Below are 24,779 nucleotides of genomic sequence, written 5' to 3'. Positions count from 1 at the left end.
TACAGCTATTGATTGTATTAGTATTTTTGAAAATAACACAGCTTGGGGGTGCTATTTGTATTATTATCCGAGATACAGCTCCGGGTTGTATTTGTATTTTACAAAATAACACAGCTTGGGGGTGTATTTGTATTATTTTCCGAGATACAGCTAAGGGTTATATTTGTATTTTTGAAATATACACAACTTGGGGGTGTATTTGTATTATTTTCCGAGATACAGCTAAGGGTTGTATTTGTATTTTTGAAAATAACACAGCTTGCGGGTGTATTTGTAATATTTTCCCAGATACAGATAAGGTTTGTATTTGTCTTTTGGAAAATAACACAGCTTGGGGGTGTATTTGTACTATTTTCCGATATAGAGCTAAGGGCTGTATTTGTATTTTTGAAAATAACAAAACTTGGGGGTGTATTTGTATTATTTCCCGAGATACAGCTAAGGGTTGTATTTGTATTTTTGAATATAACACAGCTTGGGGGTGTATTTGTATTATTTTATGAGATAAAGCTAAGGGTTGTATTTCTATTTTGGAGAATAACACAGCTTGTGAGTGTATTTGTATTATTTTCCGAGACACAGCTCAGGGTTGTATTTGTATTTTTGAAAATAACACAGCTTTGGGGTGTATTTGTATTATTTTCCGAGTTACAGCTCAGGGTTGTATTTGTATTTTTGAAAATAACACAGCTTTGGGGTGTATTTGTATTATTTTCCGAGATACAGCTATGGGTTGTATTTGTATTTTTGAAAATAACACAGCTTGGGTGTGTATTTCTATTATTTTCCGAGATACCGCTCAGGGTTGTATTTGTATTTTTGAAAATAACACAGCTTGTGGGTGTATTTGTATTATTTTCCAAGATACCGCTATGGGATTTATTTGTATTTTTAAAAATAACACAGCTTGGGTGTGTATTTGTATTATTTTCCAAGATACAGCTCAGGGTTGTATTTGTATTTTGGAAACTAACACAGCTTGGGTGTGTATTTGTATTATTTTCCGAGATACTGCTATTGGTTGTATTTGTATTTTTGAAAATAACACAGCTTGGGGGTTTATTTTTATTATTTTCTGAGATACAGCTCAGGGTTGTATTTGTATTTTTGAAAATAACACAGCTTGGGGGTGTATTTGTATCATTTTCCAAGATACAGCTATGGGTTGTATTTGTATTTTGGAAAATAACGCATCTTGGGTGTGTATATGTATTATTTTCCGAGATTCAGCTCAGGGTTGTATTTGTATTTTGCAAAATAACACAGGTTGGGGTTGTATTTGTGTTATTTTCCGAGATAAAGCTAAGGGCTTTATTTGTATTTTTGTAAATAACACAGCTTTGGGGTGTATTTGTACTATTTTCCGATATAGAGCTAAGGGCTGTATTTGTATTTTTGAAAATAACAAATCTTGGGGGTGTATTTGTATTATTTTCCTAGATACAGCTAAGGGTTGTATTTGTATTTTTGAAAATAACAAATCTTGGGGGTGTATTTGTATTATTTTCCGAGACACAGCTCAGGGTTGTATTTGTATTTTTGAAAATAACACAGCTTTGGGGTGTATTTGTATTATTTTCCGAGTTACAGCTCAGGGTTGTATTTGTATTTTTGAAAATAACACAGCTTTGGGGTGTATTTGTATTATTTTCCGAGATACAACTAAGGATTGTATTTGTATTTTTGAAAATAACACAGCCTGGAGGAGTATTTGTATTATTTTCCGAGATACAACTAAGGGTTGTATTTGTATTTTTGAAAATAACACAGTTTGGGGGTGTATTTGTATTATTTTCCGAGATACAGCTAAGGATTTTATTTGTATTTTTGAAAATAACACAGCTTGGGAGTGAATTTGTATTATTTTCCGAGATACTGATATGGGTTGTATTTGTATTTTTGAAAATAACACAGTTTTGGGGTGTATTTGTATTATTTTCTGAGATACATTTCAGAGTTGTATTTGTATTTTTGAAAATAACACGACTTGGGGGTGTATTTGTATTATTTTCCAGGATACAGCTATGGGTTGTATTTGTATTTTTGAAAATAGCAGAGATTGGGGGTGTATTTGTATTATTTTCTGAGATAGAGTTCAGGGTTTTATTTGTATTTTGGAATATAACACAGCTTGGGGGTGTATTTGTATTATTTTCCGAGATACAGCTAAGGGTTTTATTTGTATTTTTGAAAATAACACAGCTTGGGGGTGTATTTGTATTATTTTCCGAGATACAGCTAAGGCTTGTATTTGTATTTTTGAAAATAACACAGCTTGGGTGTGTATTTGTATTATTTTCCGAGATACTGCTCTGGGTTGTATTTGTATTTTTGAAAATAACACAGTTTGGGGGTGTATTTGTATTATTTTCTGAGATACATTTCAGAGTTGTATTTTTATTTTTGAAAATAACACGACTTGGGGGTGTATTTGTATTATTTTCCAAGACACAGCTATGGGTTGTATTTGTATTTTTGAAAATAACACAGCTTGGGGGTGTATTTGTATTATTTTCCGATATACAGCTCAGGGTTTTATTTGCATTTTAGAAAATAACACAGCTTGGGGGTGTATTTATATTATTTTCCAAGATAGAGCTATGGGTTGTATTTGTATTTTTGAAAATAACACAGCTTGGCGGTGTATTTGTATTATTTTCCGAGATACAGCTAAGGGATTTATTTGTATTTTTGAAAATAACACATCTTGGGGGTGTATTTGTATTATTTTCCGAGATACAACTAAGGGTTGTATTTGTATTTTTGAAAATAACACAGCTTCTGGGTGAATTTGTATTATTTTCCAAGATACAGCTATGGGTTTTATTTTTGTTTTTGAAAATTACACAGCTTGGGGGTGTATTTGTATTATTTTCCCAGATAGAGCTCAGGGTTGTATTTGTATTTTTGAAAATAACACAGCTTGGGAGTTTATTTGTATTAATTGCCGAGATACAGCTCTGTGTTTTATTTGTATTTTTGAAAATAACAGAGCTTGGGGTTGTATTTGTATTATTTTCCAAGATACAGCTATGGGTTGTATTTGTATTATTGAAAATAACACAGCTTGGGGGTGTATTTGTATTATTTTCCGAGAAACAGCTCAAGGTTGTATTTGTATTTTTGAAAATAACACAGCTTGGGGGTGTATTTGTATTATTTTCCAAGTTACAGCTATGGATTGTATTAGTATTTTTGAAAATAACACAGCTTGGGGGTGCTATTTGTATTATTATCCGAGATACAGCTCAGGGTTGTATTTGTATTTTACAAAATAACACAGCTTGGGGGTGTATTTGTATTATTTTCCGAGATACAGCTAAGGGTTATATTTGTATTTTTGAAATATACACAACTTGGGGGTGTATTTGTATTATTTTCCGAGATACAGCTAAGGGTTGTATTTGTATTTTTGAAAATAACACAGCTTGCGGGTGTATTTGTAATATTTTCCCAGATACAGATAAGGTTTGTATTTGTCTTTTGGAAAATAACACAGCTTGGGGGTGTATTTGTACTATTTTCCGATATAGAGCTAAGGGCTGTATTTGTATTTTTGAAAATAACAAAACTTGGGGGTGTATTTGTATTATTTCCCGAGATACAGCTAAGGGTTGTATTTGTATTTTTGAAAATAACACAGCTTGGGGGTGTATTTGTATTATTTTATGAGATAAAGCTAAGGGTTGTATTTCTATTTTGGAGAATAACACAGCTTGTGAGTGTATTTGTATTATTTTCCGAGACACAGCTCAGGGTTGTATTTGTATTTTTGAAAATAACACAGCTTTGGGGTGTATTTGTATTATTTTCCGAGTTACAGCTCAGGGTTGTATTTGTATTTTTGAAAATAACACAGCTTTGGGGTGTATTTGTATTATTTTCCGAGATACAGCTATGGGTTGTATTTGTATTTTTGAAAATAACACAGCTTGGGTGTGTATTTCTATTATTTTCCGAGATACCGCTCAGGGTTGTATTTGTATTTTTGAAAATAACACAGCTTGTGGGTGTATTTGTATTATTTTCCAAGATCCCGCTATGGGATTTATTTGTATTTTTAAAAATAACACAGCTTGGGTGTGTATTTGTATTATTTTCCAAGATACAGCTCAGGGTTGTATTTGTATTTTGGAAACTAACACAGCTTGGGTGTGTATTTGTATTATTTTCCGAGATACTGCTATTGGTTGTATTTGTATTTTTGAAAATAACACAGCTTGGGGGTGTATTTTTATTATTTTCTGAGATACAGCTCAGGGTTGTATTTGTATTTTTGAAAATAACACAGCTTGGGGGTGTATTTGTATCATTTTCCAAGATACAGCTATGGGTTGTATTTGTATTTTGGAAATTACGCATCTTGGGTGTGTATATGTATTATTTTCCGAGATTCAGCTCAGGGTTGTATTTGTATTTTGCAAAATAACACAGGTTGGGGGTGTATTTGTGTTATTTTCCGAGATAAAGCTAAGGGCTTTATTTGTATTTTTGTAAATAACACAGCTTTGGGGTGTATTTGTACTATTTTCCGATATAGAGCTAAGGGCTGTATTTGTATTTTTGAAAATAACAAATCTTGGGGGTGTATTTGTATTATTTTCCTAGATACAGCTAAGGGTTGTATTTGTATTTTTGAAAATAACAAATCTTGGGGGTGTATTTGTATTATTTTCCGAGACACAGCTCAGGGTTGTATTTGTATTTTTGAAAATAACACAGCTTTGGGGTGTATTTGTATTATTTTCCGAGTTACAGCTCAGGGTTGTATTTGTATTTTTGAAAATAACACAGCTTTGGGGTGTATTTGTATTATTTTCCGAGATACAACTAAGGATTGTATTTGTATTTTTGAAAATAACACAGCCTGGAGGAGTATTTGTATTATTTTCCGAGATACAACTAAGGGTTGTATTTGTATTTTTGAAAATAACACAGTTTGGGGGTGTATTTGTATTATTTTCCGAGATACAGCTAAGGATTTTATTTGTATTTTTGAAAATAACACAGCTTGGGAGTGTATTTGTATTATTTTCCGAGATACTGCTATGGGTTGTATTTGTATTTTTGAAAATAACACAGTTTGGGGGTGTATTTGTATTATTTTCTGAGATACATTTCAGAGTTGTATTTGTATTTTTGAAAATAACACGACTTGGGGGTGTATTTGTATTATTTTCCAGGATACAGCTATGGGTTGTATTTGTATTTTTGAAAATAGCAGAGATTGGGGGTGTATTTGTATTATTTTCCGAGATAGAGCTCAGGGTTTTATTTGTATTTTGGAATATAACACAGCTTGGGGGTGTATTTGTATTATTTTCCGAGATACAGCTAAGGGTTTTATTTGTATTTTTGAAAATAACACAGCTTGGGGGTGTATTTGTATTATTTTCCGAGATACAGCTAAGGCTTGTATTTGTATTTTTGAAAATAACACAGCTTGGGTGTGTATTTGTATTATTTTCCGAGATACTGCTCTGGGTTGTATTTGTATTTTTGAAAATAACACAGTTTGGGGGTGTATTTGTATTATTTTCTGAGATACATTTCAGAGTTGTATTTTTATTTTTGAAAATAACACGACTTGGGGGTGTATTTGTATTATTTTCCAAGACACAGCTATGGGTTGTATGTGTATTTTTGAAAATAACACAGCTTGGGGGTGTATTTGTATTATTTTCCGATATACAGCTCAGGGTTTTATTTGCATTTTAGAAAATAACACAGCTTGGGGGTGTATTTATATTATTTTCCAAGATAGAGCTATGGGTTGTATTTGTATTTTTGAAAATAACACAGCTTGGCGGTGTATTTGTATTATTTTCCGAGATACAGCTAAGGGATTTATTTGTATTTTTGAAAATAACACATCTTGGGGGTGTATTTGTATTATTTTCCGAGATACAACTAAGGGTTGTATTTGTATTTTTGAAAATAACACAGCTTCTGGGTGAATTTGTATTATTTTCCAAGATACAGCTATGGGTTTTATTTTTGTTTTTGAAAATTACACAGCTTGGGGGTGTATTTGTATTATTTTCCCAGATAGAGCTCAGGGTTGTATTTGTATTTTTGAAAATAACACAGCTTGGGAGTTTATTTGTATTAATTGCCGAGATACAGCTCTGTGTTTTATTTGTATTTTTGAAAATAACAGAGCTTGGGGTTGTATTTGTATTATTTTCCAAGATACAGCTATGGGTTGTATTTGTATTATTGAAAATAACACAGCTTGGGGGTGTATTTGTATTATTTTCCGAGAAACAGCTCAAGGTTGTATTTGTATTTTTGAAAATAACACAGCTTGGGGGTGTATTTGTATTATTTTCCAAGTTACAGCTATGGATTGTATTAGTTTTTTTGAAAATAACACAGCTTGGGGGTGCTATTTGTATTATTATCCGAGATACAGCTCAGGGTTGTATTTGTATTTTACAAAATAACACAGCTTGGGGGTGTATTTGTATTATTTTCCGAGATACAGCTAAGGGTTATATTTGTATTTTTGAAATATACACAACTTGGGGGTGTATTTGTATTATTTTCCGAGATACAGCTAAGGGTTGTATTTGTATTTTTGAAAATAACACAGCTTGCGGGTGTATTTGTAATATTTTCCCAGATACAGATAAGGTTTGTATTTGTCTTTTGGAAAATAACACAGCTTGGGGGTGTATTTGTACCATTTTCCGATATAGAGCTAAGGGCTGTATTTGTATTTTTGAAAATAACAAAACTTGGGGGTGTATTTGTATTATTTCCCGAGATACAGCTAAGGGTTGTATTTGTATTTTTGAAAATAACACAGCATGGGGGTGTATTTGTATTATTTTATGAGATAAAGCTAAGGGTTGTATTTCTATTTTGGAGAATAACACAGCTTGTGAGTGTATTTGTATTATTTTCCGAGACACAGCTCAGGGTTGTATTTGTATTTTTGAAAATAACACAGCTTTGGGGTGTATTTGTATTATTTTCCGAGTTACAGCTCAGGGTTGTATTTGTATTTTTGAAAATAACACAGCTTTGGGGTGTATTTGTATTATTTTCCGAGATACAGCTATGGGTTGTATTTGTATTTTTGAAAATAACACAGCTTGGGGGTGTATTTCTATTATTTTCCGAGATACCGCTCAGGGTTGTATTTGTATTTTTGAAAATAACACAGCTTGTGGGTGTATTTGTATTATTTTCCAAGATACCGCTATGGGATTTATTTGTATTTTTAAAAATAACACAGCTTGGGTGTGTATTTGTATTATTTTCCAAGATACAGCTCAGGGTTGTATTTGTATTTTGGAAACTAACACAGCTTGGGTGTGTATTTGTATTATTTTCCGAGATACTGCTATTGGTTGTATTTGTATTTTTGAAAATAACACAGCTTGGGGGTTTATTTTTATTATTTTCTGAGATACAGCTCAGGGTTGTATTTGTATTTTTGAAAATAACACAGCTTGGGGGTGTATTTGTATCATTTTCCAAGATACAGCTATGGGTTGTATTTGTATTTTGGAAAATAACGCATCTTGGGTGTGTATATGTATTATTTTCCGAGATTCAGCTCAGGGTTGTATTTGTATTTTGCAAAATAACACAGGTTGGGGGTGTATTTGTGTTATTTTCCGAGATAAAGCTAAGGGCTTTATTTGTATTTTTGTAAATAACACAGCTTTGGGGTGTATTTGTACTATTTTCCGATATAGAGCTAAGGGCTGTATTTGTATTTTTGAAAATAACAACACTTAGGGGTGTATTTGTATTATTTTCAGAGATACAGCTAAGGGTTGTATTTCTATTTTTGAAAATAACACAGCTTGTGGGTGTATTTGTATTATTTTACGAGATAAAGCTAAGGGTTGTATTTCTATTTTGGAAAATAACACAGCTTGTGAGTGTATTTGTATTATTTTCCGAGACACAGCTCAGGGTTGTATATTTATTTTTGAAAATAACACAGCTTGGGGGTGTATTTGTATTATTTTCCGAGTTACAGCTCAGGGTTGTATTTGTATTTTTGAAAATAACACAGCTTGGGGGTGTATTTGTATTATTTTCCGAGATACAGCTCAAGGTTGTATTTGTATTTTTGAAAATAACACAGCTTGGGGGTGTATTTGTATTATTTTCCAATATACAGCTATGGGTTGTATTTGTATTTTTGAAAATAACACAGCTTGGGGGTGTATTTGTATTATTTTCCGAGATACAGCTCAGGTTTGTATTTGTATTTTACAAAATAACACAGCTTGGGGGTGTATTTATATTATTTTCCGAGATACAGCTAAGGGTTGTATTTGTATTTCTGAAAATAAACGAACTTGGGGGTGTATTTGTATTATTTTCCGAGATACAGCTAAGGGTTGTATTTGTATTTTTGAAAATAACACAGCTTGCGGGTGTATTTGTGTTACTTTCCCAGATACAGATAAGGTTTGTATTTGTATTTTGGAAAATAACACAGCTTGGGGGTGTATTTGTACTATTTTCCGACATAGAGCTAAGGGCTGTATTTGTATTTTTGAAAATAACAAATCTTGGGGGTGTATTTGTATTATTTTCCTAGATACAGCTAAGGGTTGTATTTGTATTTTTGAAAATAACAAATCTTGGGGGTGTATTTGTATTATTTTCCGAGACACAGCTCAGGGTTGTATTTGTATTTTTGAAAATAACACAGCTTTGGGGTGTGTTTGTATTATTTTCCGAGTTACAGCTCAGGGTTGTATTTGTATTTTTGAAAATAACACAGCTTTGGGGTGTATTTGTATTATTTTCCGAGATACAGCTAAGGATTGTATTTGTATTTTTGAAAATAACACAGCCTGGAGGAGTATTTGTATTATTTTCCGAGATACAACTAAGGGTTGTATTTGTATTTTTGAAAATAACACAGTTTGGGGGTGTATTTGTATTATTTTCCGAGATACAGCTAAGGATTGTATTTGTATTTTTGAAAATAACACAGCCTGGAGGAGTATTTGTATTATTTTCCGAGATACAACTAAGGGTTGTATTTGTATTTTTGAAAATAACACAGTTTGGGGGTGTATTTGTATTATTTTCCGAGATACAGCTAAGGATTTTATTTGTATTTTTGAAAATAACACAGCTTGGGAGTGTATTTGTATTATTTTCCGAGATACTGCTATGGGTTGTATTTGCATTTTTGAAAATAACACAGTTTGGGGGTGTATTTGTATTATTTTCTGAGATACATTTCAGAGTTGTATTTGTATTTTTGAAAATAACACGACTTGGGGGTGTATTTGTATTATTTTCCAGGATACAGCTATGGGTTGTATTTGTATTTTTGAAAATAGCAGAGATTGGGGGTGTATTTGTATTATTTTCCGAGATAGAGCTCAGGGTTTTATTTGTATTTTGGAATATAACACAGCTTGGGGGTGTATTTGTATTATTTTCCGAGATACAGCTAAGGGTTTTATTTGTATTTTTGAAAATAACACAGCTTGGGGGTGTATTTGTATTATTTTCCGAGATACAGCTAAGGCTTGTATTTGTATTTTTGAAAATAACACAGCTTGGGTGTGTATTTGTATTATTTTCCGAGATACTGCTCTGGGTTGTATTTGTATTTTTGAAAATAACACAGTTTGGGGGTGTATTTGTATTATTTTCTGAGATACATTTCAGAGTTGTATTTTTATTTTTGAAAATAACACGACTTGGGGGTGTATTTGTATTATTTTCCAAGACACAGCTATGGGTTGTATGTGTATTTTTGAAAATAACACAGCTTGGGGGTGTATTTGTATTATTTTCCGATATACAGCTCAGGGTTTTATTTGCATTTTAGAAAATAACACAGCTTGGGGGTGTATTTATATTATTTTCCAAGATAGAGCTATGGGTTGTATTTGTATTTTTGAAAATAACACAGCTTGGCGGTGTATTTGTATTATTTTCCGAGATACAGCTAAGGGATTTATTTGTATTTTTGAAAATAACACATCTTGGGGGTGTATTTGTATTATTTTCCGAGATACAACTAAGGGTTGTATTTGTATTTTTGAAAATAACACAGCTTCTGGGTGAATTTGTATTATTTTCCAAGATACAGCTATGGGTTTTATTTTTGTTTTTGAAAATTACACAGCTTGGGGGTGTATTTGTATTATTTTCCCAGATAGAGCTCAGGGTTGTATTTGTATTTTTGAAAATAACACAGCTTGGGAGTTTATTTGTATTAATTGCCGAGATACAGCTCTGTGTTTTATTTGTATTTTTGAAAATAACAGAGCTTGGGGTTGTATTTGTATTATTTTCCAAGATACAGCTATGGGTTGTATTTGTATTATTGAAAATAACACAGCTTGGGGGTGTATTTGTATTATTTTCCGAGAAACAGCTCAAGGTTGTATTTGTATTTTTGAAAATAACACAGCTTGGGGGTGTATTTGTATTATTTTCCAAGTTACAGCTATGGATTGTATTAGTTTTTTTGAAAATAACACAGCTTGGGGGTGCTATTTGTATTATTATCCGAGATACAGCTCAGGGTTGTATTTGTATTTTACAAAATAACACAGCTTGGGGGTGTATTTGTATTATTTTCCGAGATACAGCTAAGGGTTATATTTGTATTTTTGAAATATACACAACTTGGGGGTGTATTTGTATTATTTTCCGAGATACAGCTAAGGGTTGTATTTGTATTTTTGAAAATAACACAGCTTGCGGGTGTATTTGTAATATTTTCCCAGATACAGATAAGGTTTGTATTTGTCTTTTGGAAAATAACACAGCTTGGGGGTGTATTTGTACCATTTTCCGATATAGAGCTAAGGGCTGTATTTGTATTTTTGAAAATAACAAAACTTGGGGGTGTATTTGTATTATTTCCCGAGATACAGCTAAGGGTTGTATTTGTATTTTTGAAAATAACACAGCATGGGGGTGTATTTGTATTATTTTATGAGATAAAGCTAAGGGTTGTATTTCTATTTTGGAGAATAACACAGCTTGTGAGTGTATTTGTATTATTTTCCGAGACACAGCTCAGGGTTGTATTTGTATTTTTGAAAATAACACAGCTTTGGGGTGTATTTGTATTATTTTCCGAGTTACAGCTCAGGGTTGTATTTGTATTTTTGAAAATAACACAGCTTTGGGGTGTATTTGTATTATTTTCCGAGATACAGCTATGGGTTGTATTTGTATTTTTGAAAATAACACAGCTTGGGGGTGTATTTCTATTATTTTCCGAGATACCGCTCAGGGTTGTATTTGTATTTTTGAAAATAACACAGCTTGTGGGTGTATTTGTATTATTTTCCAAGATACCGCTATGGGATTTATTTGTATTTTTAAAAATAACACAGCTTGGGTGTGTATTTGTATTATTTTCCAAGATACAGCTCAGGGTTGTATTTGTATTTTGGAAACTAACACAGCTTGGGTGTGTATTTGTATTATTTTCCGAGATACTGCTATTGGTTGTATTTGTATTTTTGAAAATAACACAGCTTGGGGGTTTATTTTTATTATTTTCTGAGATACAGCTCAGGGTTGTATTTGTATTTTTGAAAATAACACAGCTTGGGGGTGTATTTGTATCATTTTCCAAGATACAGCTATGGGTTGTATTTGTATTTTGGAAAATAACGCATCTTGGGTGTGTATATGTATTATTTTCCGAGATTCAGCTCAGGGTTGTATTTGTATTTTGCAAAATAACACAGGTTGGGGGTGTATTTGTGTTATTTTCCGAGATAAAGCTAAGGGCTTTATTTGTATTTTTGTAAATAACACAGCTTTGGGGTGTATTTGTACTATTTTCCGATATAGAGCTAAGGGCTGTATTTGTATTTTTGAAAATAACAACACTTAGGGGTGTATTTGTATTATTTTCAGAGATACAGCTAAGGGTTGTATTTCTATTTTTGAAAATAACACAGCTTGTGGGTGTATTTGTATTATTTTACGAGATAAAGCTAAGGGTTGTATTTCTATTTTGGAAAATAACACAGCTTGTGAGTGTATTTGTATTATTTTCCGAGACACAGCTCAGGGTTGTATATTTATTTTTGAAAATAACACAGCTTGGGGGTGTATTTGTATTATTTTCCGAGTTACAGCTCAGGGTTGTATTTGTATTTTTGAAAATAACACAGCTTGGGGGTGTATTTGTATTATTTTCCGAGATACAGCTCAAGGTTGTATTTGTATTTTTGAAAATAACACAGCTTGGGGGTGTATTTGTATTATTTTCCAATATACAGCTATGGGTTGTATTTGTATTTTTGAAAATAACACAGCTTGGGGGTGTATTTGTATTATTTTCCGAGATACAGCTCAGGTTTGTATTTGTATTTTACAAAATAACACAGCTTGGGGGTGTATTTATATTATTTTCCGAGATACAGCTAAGGGTTGTATTTGTATTTCTGAAAATAAACGAACTTGGGGGTGTATTTGTATTATTTTCCGAGATACAGCTAAGGGTTGTATTTGTATTTTTGAAAATAACACAGCTTGCGGGTGTATTTGTGTTACTTTCCCAGATACAGATAAGGTTTGTATTTGTATTTTGGAAAATAACACAGCTTGGGGGTGTATTTGTACTATTTTCCGACATAGAGCTAAGGGCTGTATTTGTATTTTTGAAAATAACAAATCTTGGGGGTGTATTTGTATTATTTTCCTAGATACAGCTAAGGGTTGTATTTGTATTTTTGAAAATAACAAATCTTGGGGGTGTATTTGTATTATTTTCCGAGACACAGCTCAGGGTTGTATTTGTATTTTTGAAAATAACACAGCTTTGGGGTGTGTTTGTATTATTTTCCGAGTTACAGCTCAGGGTTGTATTTGTATTTTTGAAAATAACACAGCTTTGGGGTGTATTTGTATTATTTTCCGAGATACAGCTAAGGATTGTATTTGTATTTTTGAAAATAACACAGCCTGGAGGAGTATTTGTATTATTTTCCGAGATACAACTAAGGGTTGTATTTGTATTTTTGAAAATAACACAGTTTGGGGGTGTATTTGTATTATTTTCCGAGATACAGCTAAGGATTGTATTTGTATTTTTGAAAATAACACAGCCTGGAGGAGTATTTGTATTATTTTCCGAGATACAACTAAGGGTTGTATTTGTATTTTTGAAAATAACACAGTTTGGGGGTGTATTTGTATTATTTTCCGAGATACAGCTAAGGATTTTATTTGTATTTTTGAAAATAACACAGCTTGGGAGTGTATTTGTATTATTTTCCGAGATACTGCTATGGGTTGTATTTGCATTTTTGAAAATAACACAGTTTGGGGGTGTATTTGTATTATTTTCTGAGATACATTTCAGAGTTGTATTTGTATTTTTGAAAATAACACGACTTGGGGGTGTATTTGTATTATTTTCCAGGATACAGCTATGGGTTGTATTTGTATTTTTGAAAATAGCAGAGATTGGGGGTGTATTTGTATTATTTTCCGAGATAGAGCTCAGGGTTTTATTTGTATTTTGGAATATAACACAGCTTGGGGGTGTATTTGTATTATTTTCCGAGATACAGCTAAGGGTTTTATTTGTATTTTTGAAAATAACACAGCTTGGGGGTGTATTTGTATTATTTTCCGAGATACAGCTAAGGCTTGTATTTGTATTTTTGAAAATAACACAGCTTGGGTGTGTATTTGTATTATTTTCCGAGATACTGCTCTGGGTTGTATTTGTATTTTTGAAAATAACACAGTTTGGGGGTGTATTTGTATTATTTTCTGAGATACATTTCAGAGTTGTATTTTTATTTTTGAAAATAACACGACTTGGGGGTGTATTTGTATTATTTTCCAAGACACAGCTATGGGTTGTATGTGTATTTTTGAAAATAACACAGCTTGGGGGTGTATTTGTATTATTTTCCGATATACAGCTCAGGGTTTTATTTGCATTTTAGAAAATAACACAGCTTGGGGGTGTATTTATATTATTTTCCAAGATAGAGCTATGGGTTGTATTTGTATTTTTGAAAATAACACAGCTTGGCGGTGTATTTGTATTATTTTCCGAGATACAGCTAAGGGATTTATTTGTATTTTTGAAAATAACACATCTTGGGGGTGTATTTGTATTATTTTCCGAGATACAACTAAGGGTTGTATTTGTATTTTTGAAAATAACACAGCTTCTGGGTGAATTTGTATTATTTTCCAAGATACAGCTATGGGTTTTATTTTTGTTTTTGAAAATTACACAGCTTGGGGGTGTATTTGTATTATTTTCCCAGATAGAGCTCAGGGTTGTATTTGTATTTTTGAAAATAACACAGCTTGGGAGTTTATTTGTATTAATTGCCGAGATACAGCTCTGTGTTTTATTTGTATTTTTGAAAATAACAGAGCTTGGGGTTGTATTTGTATTATTTTCCAAGATACAGCTATGGGTTGTATTTGTATTATTGAAAATAACACAGCTTGGGGGTGTATTTGTATTATTTTCCGAGAAACAGCTCAAGGTTGTATTTGTATTTTTGAAAATAACACAGCTTGGGGGTGTATTTGTATTATTTTCCAAGTTACAGCTATGGATTGTATTAGTTTTTTTGAAAATAACACAGCTTTAGGGTGCTATTTGTATTATTATCCGAGATACAGCTCAGGGTTGTATTTGTATTTTACAAAATAACACAGCTTGGGGGTGTATTTGTATTATTTTCCGAGATACAGCTAAGGGTTATATTTGTATTTTTGAAATATACACAACTTGGGGGTGTATTTGTATTATTTTCCGAGATACAGCTAAGGGTTGTATTTGTATTTTTGAAAATAACACAGCTTGCGGGTGTATTTGTAATATTTTCCCAGATACAGATAAGGTTTGTATTTGTCTTTTGGAAAATAACACAGCTTGGGGGTGTATTTGTACCATTTTCCGATATAGAGCTAAGGGCTGTATTTGTATTTTTGAAAATAACAAAACTTGGGGGTGTATTTGTATTATTTCCCGAGATACAGCTAAGGGTTGTATTTGTATTTTTGAAAATAACACAGCATGGGGGTGTATTTGTATTATTTTATGAGATAAAGCTAAGGGTTGTATTTCTATTTTGGAGAATAACACAGCTTGTGAGTGTATTTGTATTATTTTCTGAGACACAGCTCAGGGTTGTATTTGTATTTTTGAAAATAACACAGCTTTGGGGTGTATTTGTATTATTTTCCGAGTTACAGCTCAGGGTTGTATTTGTATTTTTGAAAATAACACAGCTTTGGGGTGTATTTGTATTATTTTCCGAGATACAGCTATGGGTTGTATTTGTATTTTTGAAAATAACACAGCTTGGGTGTGTATTTCTATTATTTTCCGAGATACCGCTCAGGGTTGTATTTGTATTTTTGAAAATAACACAGCTTGTGGGTGTATTTGTATTATTTTCCAAGATACCGCTATGGGATTTATTTGTATTTTTAAAAATAACACAGCTTGGGTGTGTATTTGTATTATTTTCCAAGATACAGCTCAGGGTTGTATTTGTATTTTGGAAACTAACACAGCTTGGGTGTGTATTTGTATTATTTTCCGAGATACTGCTATTGGTTGTATTTGTATTTTTGAAAATAACACAGCTTGGGGGTTTATTTTTATTATTTTCTGAGATACAGCTCAGGGTTGTATTTGTATTTTTGAAAATAACACAGCTTGGGGGTGTATTTGTATCATTTTCCAAGATACAGCTATGGGTTGTATTTGTATTTTGGAAAATAACGCATCTTGGGTGTGTATATGTATTATTTTCCGAGATTCAGCTCAGGGTTGTATTTGTATTTTGCAAAATAACACAGGTTGGGGGTGTATTTGTGTTATTTTCCGAGATAAAGCTAAGGGCTTTATTTGTATTTTTGTAAATAACACAGCTTTGGGGTGTATTTGTACTATTTTCCGATATAGAGCTAAGGGCTGTATTTGTATTTTTGAAAATAACAACACTTAGGGGTGTATTTGTATTATTTTCAGAGATACAGCTAAGGGTTGTATTTCTATTTTTGAAAATAACACAGCTTGTGGGTGTATTTGTATTATTTTACGAGATAAAGCTAAGGGTTGTATTTCTATTTTGGAAAATAACACAGCTTGTGAGTGTATTTGTATTATTTTCCGAGACACAGCTCAGGGTTGTATATTTATTTTTGAAAATAACACAGCTTGGGGGTGTATTTGTATTATTTTCCGAGTTACAGCTCAGGGTTGTATTTGTATTTTTGAAAATAACACAGCTTGGGGGTGTATTTGTATTATTTTCCGAGATACAGCTCAAGGTTGTATTTGTATTTTTGAAAATAACACAGCTTGGGGGTGTATTTGTATTATTTTCCAATATACAGCTATGGGTTGTATTTGTATTTTTGAAAATAACACAGCTTGGGGGTGTATTTGTATTATTTTCCGAGATACAGCTCAGGTTTGTATTTGTATTTTACAAAATAACACAGCTTGGGGGTGTATTTATATTATTTTCCGAGATACAGCTAAGGGTTGTATTTGTATTTCTGAAAATAAACGAACTTGGGGGTGTATTTGTATTATTTTCCGAGATACAGCTAAGGGTTGTATTTGTATTTTTGAAAATAACACAGCTTGCGGGTGTATTTGTGTTACTTTCCCAGATACAGATAAGGTTTGTATTTGTATTTTGGAAAATAACACAGCTTGGGGGTGTATTTGTACTATTTTCCGACATAGAGCTAAGGGCTGTATTTGTATTTTTGAAAATAACAAATCTTGGGGGTGTATTTGTATTATTTTCCTAGATACAGCTAAGGGTTGTATTTGTATTTTTGAAAATAACAAATCTTGGGGGTGTATTTGTATTATTTTCCGAGACACAGCTCAGGGTTGTATTTGTATTTTTGAAAATAACACAGCTTTGGGGTGTATTTGTATTATTTTCCGAGTTACAGCTCAGGGTTGTATTTGTATTTTTGAAAATAACACAGCTTTGGGGTGTATTTGTATTATTTTCCGAGATACAGCTAAGGATTGTATTTGTATTTTTGAAAATAACACAGCCTGGAGGAGTATTTGTATTATTTTCCGAGATACAACTAAGGGTTGTATTTGTATTTTTGAAAATAACACAGTTTGGGGGTGTATTTGTATTATTTTCCGAGATACAGCTAAGGATTTTATTTGTATTTTTGAAAATAACACAGCTTGGGAGTGTATTTGTATTATTTTCCGAGATACTGCTATGGGTTGTATTTGTATTTTTGAAAATAACACAGTTTGGGGGTGTATTTGTATTATTTTCTGAGATACATTTCAGAGTTGTATTTGTATTTTTGAAAATAACACGACTTGGGGGTGTATTTGTATTATTTTCCAGTATACAGCTATGGGTTGTATTTGTATTTTTGAAAATAGCAGAGATTGGGGGTGTATTTGTATTATTTTCCGAGATAGAGCTCAGGGTTTTATTTGTATTTTGGAATATAACACAGCTTGGGGGTGTATTTGTATTATTTTCCGAGATACAGCTAAGGGTTTTATTTGTATTTTTGAAAATAACACAGCTTGGGGGTGTATTTGTATTATTTTCCGAGATACAGCTAAGGCTTGTATTTGTATTTTTGAAAATAACACAGCTTGGGTGTGTATTTGTATTATTTTCCGAGATACTGCTCTGGGTTGTATTTGTATTTTTGAAAATAACACAGTTTGGGGGTGTATTTGTATTATTTTCTGAGATACGTTTCAGAGTTGTATTTATATTTTTGAAAATAACACGACTTGGGGGTGTATTTGTATTATTTTCCAAGACACAGCTATGGGTTGTATTTGTATTTTTGAAAATAACACAGCTTGGGGGTGTATTTGTATTATTTTCCGATATACAGCTCAGGGTTTTATTTGCATTTTACAAAATAACACAGCTTGGGGGTGTATTTATATTATTTTCCAAGATAGAGCTATGGGTTGTATTTGTATTTTTGAAAATAACTCAGCTTGGCGGTGTATTTGTATTATTTTCCGAGATACAGCTAAGGGTTGTATTTGTATTTTTGAAAATAACACAGCTTGCGGGTGTATTTGTGTTACTTTCCCAGATACAGATAAGGTTTGTATTTGTATTTTGGAAAATAACACAGCTTGGGGGTGTATTTGTACTATTTTCCAACATAGAGCTAAGGGCTGTATTTGTATTTTTGAAAATAACAAATCTTGGGGGTGTATTTGTATTATTTTCCGAGACACAGCTCAGGGTTGTATTTGTATTTTTGAAAATAACACAGCTTTGGGGTGTATTTGTATTATTTTCCGAGTTACAGCTCAGGGTTGTATTTGTATTTTTGAAAATAACTCAGCTTGGCGGTGTATTTGTATTATTTTCCGAGATACAGCTAAGGGATTTATTTGTATTTTTGAAAATAACACATCTTGGGGGTGTATTTGTATTATTTTCCGAGATACAACTAAGGGTTGTATTTGTATTTTTGAAAATAACACAGCTTCTGGGTGAATTTGTATTATTTTCCAAGATACAGCTATGGGTTTTATTTTTGTTTTTGAAAATTACACAGCTTGGGGGTGTATTTGTATTATTTTCCCAGATAGAGCTCAGGGTTGTATTTGTATTTTTGAAAATAACACAGCTTGGGAGTTTATTTGTATTAATTGCCGAGATACAGCTCTGTGTTTTATTTGTATTTTTGAAAATAACAGAGCTTGGGGTTGTATTTGTATTATTTTCCAAGATACAGCTATGGGTTGTATTTGTATTATTGAAAATAACACAGCTTAGGGGTGTATTTGTATTATTTTCCGAGATACAGCTCAAGGTTGTATTTGTATTTTTGAAAATAACACAGCTTGTGGGTGTATTTGTATTATTTTCCAAGTTACAGCTATGGGTTGTATTAGTATTTTTGAAAATAACACAGCTTGGGGGTGCTATTTGTATTATTATCCGAGATACAGCTCAGGGTTGTATTTGTATTTTACAAAATAACACAGCTTGGGGGTGTATTTGTATTATTTTCCGAGATACAGCTAAGGGTTATATTTGTATTTTTGAAATATACACAACTTGGGGGTGTATTTGTATTATTTTCCGAGATACAGCTAAGGGTTGTATTTGTATTTTTGAAAATAACACAGCTTGCGGGTGTATTTGTAATATTTTCCCAGATACAGATAAGGTTTGTATTTGTCTTTTGGAAAATAACACAGCTTGGGGGTGTATTTGTACTATTTTCCGATATAGAGCTAAGGGCTGTATTTGTATTTTTGAAAATAACAAAACTTGGGGGTGTATTTGTATTATTTCCCGAGATACAGCTAAGGGTTGTATTTGTATTTTTGAAAATAACACAGCTTGGGGGTGTATTTGTATTATTTTCTGAGATAAAGCTAAGGGTTGTATTTCTATTTTGGAGAATAACACAGCTTGTGAGTGTATTTGTATTATTTTCCGAGACACAGCTCAGGGTTGTATTTGTATTTTTGAAAATAACACAGCTTTGGGGTGTATTTGTATTATTTTCCGAGTTACAGCTCAGGGTTGTATTTGTATTTTTGAAAATAACACAGCTTTGGGGTGTATTTGTATTATTTTCCGAGATACAGCTATGGGTTGTATATGTATTTTTGAAAATAACACAGCTTGGGTGTGTATTTCTATTATTTTCCGAGATACCGCTCAGGGTTGTATTTGTATTTTTGAAAATAACACAGCTTGTGGGTGTATTTGTATTATTTTCCAAGATACCGCTATGGGATTTATTTGTATTTTTAAAAATAACACAGCTTGGGTGAGTATTTGTATTATTTTCCAAGATACAGCTCAGGGTTGTATTTGTATTTTGGAAACTAACACAGCTTGGGGGTGTATTTGTATTATTTTCCGAGATACTGCTATTGGTTGTATTTGTATTTTTGAAAATAACACAGCTTGGGGGTTTATTTTTATTATTTTCTGAGATACAGCTCAGGGTTGTATTTGTATTTTTGAAAATAACACAGCTTGGGGGTGTATTTGTATCATTTTCCAAGATACAGCTATGGGTTGTATTTGTATTTTGGAAAATAACGCATCTTGGGTGTGTATATGTATTATTTTCCGAGATTCAGCTCAGGGTTGTATTTGTATTTTGCAAAATTACACAGGTTGGGGGTGTATTTGTGTTATTTTCCGAGATAAAGCTAAGGGCTTTATTTGTATTTTTGTAAATAACACAGCTTTGGGGTGTATTTGAATTATTTTCCAAGATACAGCTGTGGGTTATATTTGTATTTTGAAAATAACGCAGGTTTTGGGTGTATATTTATTATTTTCCTAGATACAGCTAAGAGTTGTATTTGTATTTTTGAAAATAACACAGCTTTGGGGTGTTTTTGTATTATTTTCCGATATACAGCTCACGGTGGTATTTGTATTTTTGAAAATAACACACCTTGGGGCTGTATTTGTATTATATTCCGAGTTACAGCTCAGGGATGTATTTGTATTTTTGAAAATTACACAGCTTGGGGGTATATTTGTAACATTTTCCGAGATACAGCTAAGGATTGTATTTGTATTTTTGAAAATAACACAGCTTGGGGGAGTATTTGTATTATTTTCTGAGATACAGCTATGGGTTGTATTTGTGTTTTTGAAAATAACACAGCTTGGGGGTGTATTTCTATTATTATCCGAGATACAGCTCAGTGTTGTATTTGTATTTTTGAAAATAACACAGCTTGGGAGTTATTTGTATTATTTTGCAAGATACAGCTATGTGTTTTATTTGTATTTTGGAAAATAACAACGCTTGGGGGTGTATTTGTATTATTTTCCGAGATACTGCTATGGGTTGTATTTGTATTTTTGAAAATAACACAGCTCGTTGGTGTATTTGTATTATTTTCCGAGATACACCTAAGTGTTATATTTGTATTTTTGAATTATACACAACTTGAAGGTGTATTTGTATTATTTTCCGAGATACAGCTAAGGGTTTTATTTGTATTTTTGAAAATAACACAGCTTGCGGGTGTATTTGTATTATTTTCCCAGATACAGATAAGGTTTGTATTTGTCTTTTGGAAAATAACACAGCTTGGGGGTGTATTTGTACTATTTTTTGATATAGAGCTAAGGGCTGTATTTGTATTTTTGAAAATAAAAAAACTTGGGCGTGTATTTGTATTATTTTCCGAGATACAGCTAAGGGTTGTATTTGTATTTTTGAAAATAACACAGCTTGGGGGTGTATTTGTATTATTTTACGAGATAAAGCTAAGGGTTGTATTTCTATTTTGGAAAATAACACAGCTTGTGAGTGTATTTGTATTATTTTCCGAGACACAGCTCAGGGTTGTATTTGTATTTTTGAAAATAACACAGCTTTGGGGTGTATTTGTATTATTTTCCGAGTCACAGCTCAGGGTTGTATTTGTATTTTTGAAAATAACACAGCTTTGGGGTGTATTTGTATTATTTTCCGAGATACAGCTATGGGTTGTATTTGTATTTTTGAAAATAACACAGCTTGGTGTGTATTTCTATTATTTTCCGAGATACCGCTAAGGGTTGTATTTGTATTTTTGAAAATAACACAGCTTGTGGGTGTATTTGTATTATTTTCCAAGATACCACTATGGGATTTATTTGTATTTTTAAAAATAACACAGCTTGGGGGTGTATTTGTATTATTTTCCAAGATACAGCTCAGGGTTGTATTTGTATTTTGGAAAATAACACAGCTTGGGGGTGTATTTGTATTATTTTCCGAGATACTGCTATTGGTTATATTTGTATTTTTGAAAATAACACAGCTTGGGGGTTTATTTTTATTATTTTCTGAGATACAGCTCAGGGTTTTATTTTTATTTTTGAAAATAACACAGCTTGGGGGTGTATTTGTATTATTTTCCAAGATACAGCTATGGGTTGTATTTGTATTTTGGAAAATAACGCATCTTGGGTGTGTATATGTATTATTTTCCGAGATTCAGCTCAGGGTTGTATTTGTATTTTGCAAAATAACACAGATTGGGGGTGTATTTGAATTATTTTCCGAGATAAAGCTAAGGGCTTTATTTGTATTTTTGTAAATAACACAGCTTTGGGGTGTATTTGAATTATTTTCCAAGATACAGCTGTGGGTTATATTTGTATTTTGAAAATAACGCACGTTTTGGGTGTATATTTATTATTTTCCTAGATACAGCTAAGAGTTGTATTTGTATTTTTGAAAATAACACAGCTTTGGGGTGTTTTTGTATTATTTTCCGAGATACAGCTCAAGGTTGTATTTGTATTTTTGAAAATAACACAGCTTGGGGGTGTATTTGTATTATATTCCAAGTTACAGCTATGGGTTGTATTTGTATTTTTGAAAATAACACAGCTTGGGGGTGCCATTTGTATTATTATCCGAGATACAGCTCAGGGTTGTATTTGTATTTTACAAAATAACACAGCTTGGGGGTGTATTTGTATTATTTCCCGAGATACAGCTAAGTGTTATATTTGTATTTTTGAAATATACACAACTTGGGAGTGTATTTGTATTATTTTCCGAGATACAGCTAAGGGTTGTATTTGTATTTTTGAAAATAACACAACTTGCGGGTGTATTTGTAATATTTTCCCAGATACAGATAAGGTTTGTATTTGTCTTTTGGAAAATAACACAGCTTGGGGGTGTATTTGTACTATTTTCCGATATAGAGCTAAGGGCTGTATTTGTATTTTTGAAAATAACAAAACTTAGGGGTGTATTTGTATTATTTTCCGAGATACAGCTAAGGGTTGTATTTGTATTTTTGAAAATAACACAGCTTGGGGGTGTATTTGTATTATTTTACGAGATAATGCTAAGGGTTGTATTTCTATTTTGGAAAATAACACAGCTTGTGAGTGCATTTGTATTATTTTCCGAGACACAGCTCAGGGTTGTATTTGTATTTTTGAAAATAACACAGCTTTGGGGTGTATTTGTATTATTTTCCGAGTTACAGCTCAGGGTTGTATTTGTATTTTTGAAAATAACACAGCTTTGGGGTGTATTTGTATTATTTTCCGAGATACAGCTATGGATTGTATTTGTATTTTTGAAAATAACACAGCTTGGGTGTGTATTTCTATTATTTTCCGAGATACCGCTCAGGGTTGTATTTGTATTTTTGAAAATAACACAGCTTGTGGGTGTATTTGTATTATTTTCCAAGATACCGCTATGGGATTTATTTGTATTTTTAAAAATAACACAGCTTGGGGGTGTATTTGTATTATTTTCCAAGATACAGCTCAGGGTTGTATTTGTATTTTGGAAACTAACACAGCTTGGGGGTGTATTTGTATTATTTTCCGAGATACTGCTATTGGTTGTATTTGTATTTTTGAAAATAACACAGCTTGGGGGTTTATTTTTATTATTTTCTGAGATACAGCTCAGGGTTGTATTTGTATTTTTGAAAATAACACAGCTTGGGGGTGTATTTGTATCATTTTCCAACATACAGCTATGGGTTGTATTTGTATTTTGGAAAATAACGCATCTTGGGTGTGTATATGTATTATTTTCCGAGATTCAGCTCAGGGTTGTATTTGTATTTTGCAAAATAACACAGGTTGGGGGTGTATTTGTATTATTTTCCGAGATAAAGCTAAGGGCTTTATTTGTATTTTTGTAAATAACACAGCTTTGGGGTGTATTTGAATTATTTTCCAAGATACAGCTGTGGGTTATATTTGTATTTTGAAAATAACGCACGTTTTGGGTGTATATTTATTATTTTCCTATATAGAGCTAAGAGTTGTATTCGTATTTTTGAAAATAACACAGCTTGGGGGTGTATTTGTATTATTTTCCGAGATACAGCTCAGAGTTGTATTTGTATTTTGCAAAATAACACAGGTTGGGGGTGTATTTGTATTATTTTCCGAGATACAGCTAAGGGTTGTACTTGTATTTTTTAAAATAAACGAGCTTGGGGGTGTATTTGTATTATTTTCTGAGATACAGCTAAGGGCTTTATTTGTATTTTTGAAAATAACACAGCTTTCTGGTGTATTTGTATTATTTTCCAAGATACAGCTGTGGGTTGTATTTGTATTTTTGAAAATAACGCAGATTTGGGGTGTGTTTTTATTATTTTCCAAGATACAGCTCAGGGTTTTATTTGTATTTTTGAAAATAACACAGCTTGGGGGTGTATTTGTATTATTTTCTGAGTTACAGCTCAGGGTTGTATTTGTATTTTTGAAAATAACACAGCTTTGGGGTGTATTTGTATTATTTTCCAAGATACAGTTAAGGATTTTATTTGTATTTTTGAAAATAACACAGCTTGGGGGAGTATTTGTATTATTTTCCGAGATACAGCTATGGGTTGTATTTGTATTTTTGAAAATAACACAGCTTGGATGTGTATTTCTATAATTATCCGAGATACAGCTCAGGGTTGTATTTGTGTTTTTGAAAATAACACAGCTTATGGGTGTATTTGTATTATTTTCCAAGATACCGCTATGGGATATATTTGTATTTTTAAAAATAACACAGCTTGGGGGTGTATTTGTATTATTTTCCGAGATACAGCTCAGGGTTGTATTTGTATTTTGGAAAATAACACAGCTTGGGGGTGTATTTGTATTATTTTCCGAGATAGAGCTATGGGTTGTATTTGTATTTTTGAAAATAACACAGCTTGGTGGTGTATTTGTATTATTTTCCGAGATACAGCTCTGGGTTGTATTTGTATTTTGGAAAATAACACAGCTTGGGGTGTATTTGTATTATTTTCCGAGATACAGCTAAGG

The sequence above is a fragment of the Saimiri boliviensis genome, chromosome 2, assembly GCF_048565385.1.
Source record: "Saimiri boliviensis isolate mSaiBol1 chromosome 2, mSaiBol1.pri, whole genome shotgun sequence".
Classification (NCBI taxonomy): domain Eukaryota; kingdom Metazoa; phylum Chordata; class Mammalia; order Primates; family Cebidae; genus Saimiri; species Saimiri boliviensis.
Note: the sequence above shows the minus strand (reverse complement) of the source record.